We start from the raw sequence: 4,501 nt of genomic DNA on the forward strand, positions 1-4,501 counted from the left end.
ATTGCATTCTTTATTGAAAGCCATTAGTCTAGCTTTGAAGGCCTGAATATTGGTCATTTGCTTTTGTAGCTTAGAATCCATTCAAGACTCCTTGATTATTCTTTTGCCAATTACTGGCTCTTCTAGGGCCACTATATTAAGCATAATCTGTTTGAACATTTCAGTGAGTGCGTCCACTGAAAATGGCTCTTCGCTTTGCGCGATAACTTGAGTTTCTTCCCCATCTTGTACTACCCTGACAGGTCCATAGTTTCCTTCCTACATGAACTTTTCCACCGAGTTTGCTTCTGCGACAAAAGGCCTATGATCGGCCTGTACCACCTCTGCTTCACCCTTGTCATTCCAAAAAATCAGGCATTGATTGAGCGATGAGGGAATACAACGACTTCCGTGTATCCAATCTCTTCTTGGTAACACATTGTAACTAGTAGGACCATCTATTACAAAGAAGACCGTGGTCCTAGTAGTTTTCCCTATAGTTATGTCCAATGGCACAACTCCCTTAGCTGAAGTTGCTCCTCCATTGAAACTCGTAAGGATGACTTCTGTTGGAATCATGTCACCCTCTGTCTTTGCAAATTTCCTCATCATCCTAGATGGAATGGTGTTTATAGCTGCTCCATTGTCGACAAGTACTTTTGCCACAGGGATGCCGTTAACTAGAGTTTTAACGTACAATGGCCTTAAATGTTTAGTCAATTTCATGGCTGGCCGTTTAAAAATAACCTTTTCGACAGCCTCTATTTCTACTTCCTGTTGTTTTCTGTCGAATTATCCCCCTGTGATAAGTCGACATGCAGCATATCGCGCTGAGCCTCTGTCTCCTGAATTTCCTCCTTACTATTTTTTAATGCTTCCTCATCAGTTACCCAACCTGTGGGAGGGGGCATTATTCTTGGAGGTGATCCATATTTTTCAGAGTGAGGCACTCTCTTCTTCCTTTTGGGCGTCCCGTACAGTAAGTAGAAATCGAAAGGACGCCCAGATGGTTCTCCCAACAAGTCTACTTCGCGAACTCCCTCTCGATGTAGTTGCTTCAACAGAGTATTGTGCGATACTCCTCTCCTTCTTCTTTCTGCTTCTAGGTCAATTTCTTCTTCGATGTCTGTCATCCCGTCGTCTTCTTCATCATTGTAGGCCTCTCCAGAAGTTTGGCCTTCTTCACATTCCAGTACGCAAGCCTTTCCTTCGTTGTCCTCCCTTTCTTCTTCTTCTTTTTCTTTATTCTTGAATTCATTGGCCAGTAAGTAATTATTAGCCACGACAGGAGGTAACGTACCGAACTGGATAGTAAGGGGCTGATCTGGATCTTCTCCATCCCTTCTGTCTCGCTCAAACTTTGATCTCCCAGAAGAAGTTTCTGACAGTTCTTTCATTGATTCATTTGTACCGGTCTCTTCACTATCTTTGAGAACATTTTGATTGGCTACCTTGAGTAGTTTAGGTGCTTTAGGATGTGGCACTCCCTGTTGCTGTCTCATCATTCGTCCATAATTTCGTTGGAAACGCCTTTGTGGGGTTCTAGTCATCTCATCGAAGGGTATTGCCTTTCCAGCATTATACTGGAACGAATGCCAAACATTTGGCCGGCGAGGTTGCAGCCTGAATGTTCTCCCATTATCTGTTGGCCTGAACTATCTCTCAAAAGGCGGTCCTCTATAGAATGATGTACCTCGCCCTCTACCAGGCTGAGTGTTTGGGAAGATAGTAGGGCGATGGGGATGCTGCCATATCCCTGGTTTCTCCGTGTTCCCACTCACATCTCTTTTACATTTTGCACACAGGACGTCTTCGTCCTTTTTTGGCTCTTTCCCCTTGATTCGTTCAAAGACACTGGGATGTGGTCTAGGGTCCTCTTCTCCATCATCTTGACCAACTTGAATTTTGACAACTTGTTTTTGAAACCACTCGTCACCATGTTCACTCAAGTGGCTGTGGAAAAGGATTTTCATCCACTGCCATCTTCTTCTTATCGTCGAACGTAATTCATCCTGATTCAATGGCATCCTGCAATACATGGCGAAAAACCAAGCAATTGTTAGTCAAATGTGACCATGCATTATGCCACTTACAATATTTTTTACTCTTAATTTGTTCAGGATTTGGCAATTTATGCTTATCGCTCAGTTTTATCTGCTTATCCCTATATAATTTATCAAATATAAGGTCAACTTTGGTTACATCGAACGAGAACGTTCTAGCCTTTATGTTTCCATCTTTCATGGGCTCATCTTTACCCGATGGTCTAGGCTTAGCCATTATAGGACAAGTATACATGTCTCCTTTGACCTATTCAGCCAAACACATTTTGGCTTGATCGTATGACTCGTCGCTGATGGTATGAACGTCAAAATTTGGGTCTTTGTAATAAGTCCCTTTCCTAGAATTTTTTATCTGTTCTTCTTCTCTTATCAGTCGTTCATACCTAATCACATTCGCACTCAACTGAAAAAGGTCAGGAAATTCCTTGTCTTGGAATTTCTTTTTTAAATCAAAGCTCAAACAGCCCTGAGCGATTTTGACAAATTCCTTTTCGGGCAGAGGTACAAAACACTTGCTTCTTGCTGTCTTGAACCTTTGGAGAAAACTTTCTGCCCATTCGTTTGGCATTTGACGTAGATTCGTCAAATCAGCCAAAGTGATTTCAGACTCAGTTTTATAAAACAGAGCGTGAAATAATTGTTCCAATTGTTGCCATGTTTGAACAGAGTTCGCTGGCAAGTTGATGAACCAGGAGAAAGCTACTCCTGTTAATGAACTAGGGAAAAGCCTCATTTTATGGTAATCAGTTACATCACCACTTTGTAATGTGAATCGCCCTATGTGTTCTATAGTAGACACCTCTCCTAATCCGGTAAACAGTGAGAATTCTGGCACTTTATACCCTCTAGGCCACGGATATGCTTGGTCTACCCAATCAGGATATGGCTTTGTGTAGGTCGGCCTAATGACAGGACGCACCCCAAAAGCTATCTGATCCTGTACGATTTCCATAATCTGATTCCTCAACATGACGTTGGGGTCATATGGAATTCCTACAGGTTGGTTAAACGGTTGATTTGCATGAGGCCTGATGTTTGGTCCTTGATTGGCAACAAAGTTACCATGATTAGGACCATTACCATTAGCCTGAACATCTATTCCCTCATTAACACGTGGGGTATTCTGTCCATTGTTTAGGACATTATCTCTTACATTTGGATTACCCTCCAAGTTAGGCGTACCACTACCATTGTTCTGATTTGGCACTGCACCACCCCCTTGGTTTGAAGTAGAGGGACCAGAAAGTGGTTCTATCCCTTGATTCGGATTTAGGGCTGAGGGATTATGTCCTACAATTATCTTAGTTTGAAAGTGATTTGCAAGAGGTATAATCGGTTGACATATTTGGCCTACTAACTTATTCATTATCTCGTTCAAAGTGTTTAGTTGTTTGGCCATGTTGTCATAATGTGCATTCCCATTTTGGGTAAATCTTTCCATATTATGAATACTTCGAAGATTTACCTGTTCAACGACATCTTGTGTGAGTTCTCCAAGTAGTACACGCATAGTTCGAGGACTCAACTCTGTCATTGGTTTGTAACGACTGTTATTGCTCTGATTCTATCCATCTGTTCATGGAGAGGCATGCTGCTCCTCACATCGCTCGATCACAGACTGGACTCCTCCCTAACTTGCTGCTTCCTTATCAGATCTCTGAGGTATATTGTTTCATCTTTTGTATTTTCAACACCAAACACCACTGTCCCACTAGGCGTGCCAAATTGTTTCGCGCGGGTTCGTCGCTAACAATTAAAAAGGGATCAGACGATTGTGTAAGGGACAAACCTCTTGAGACAAAGTCCCAAAAAGGGGAGTTCTTTATTGGCGATGTCTTTACAATCGGAAAGTAAAAACAGAATGCCTCTAAGGGGCGCAAGCACACGAGTTACTGAAAGAAGTGTTTAAATTTAAACTAAGAAATTTAAAATTACAGGTTTTCTGTTCGAGAGTTTTTTGATTCGGGGTCCTTTTGCTCTATGTCTTTTCTTCCTTTTATACTCTCTGGATGATCTCTTTGTGATCAACCGCCTAAAAACTGCTTGATCGTTCTATAACTGCCCACTTTTCTCGTAATGGCCAACTTGTCATGGAACTGCCTTTTTTAACTGCTGCCATTACTCTTCATCGTTCAACCGTTTTCGATTGAATTCCTTGAATCGTGGAACGTGATAGGGCTGCTTAATAACTGCTTTGATAACTGCGCTTCTTGATAACCACAACACTTTATGTTTGCTAAGACCTTGGACGGCTTGAAGGTTTGGGCGAGAATAGAGTAGCAGTTCTGGGCGACTGCATGGCACTCCATTCGCTCAGATCCTGGGCGATTTGCAAGCTTGGGCGATGGTGTTACTGCGTTCCTGGGCTTCCTTATTTGGGCCTTTATCCTGAATTGTCTGATTGGGCTTCATTCTTTGGGCTATCTGATTTGGGGATACTCCCATTGGGCTTCATTCCT

This window comes from Olea europaea, chromosome 20, assembly GCF_002742605.1.
Source record: "Olea europaea var. sylvestris chromosome 20, O_europaea_v1, whole genome shotgun sequence".
Taxonomy (NCBI): Eukaryota; Viridiplantae; Streptophyta; class Magnoliopsida; order Lamiales; family Oleaceae; genus Olea; species Olea europaea.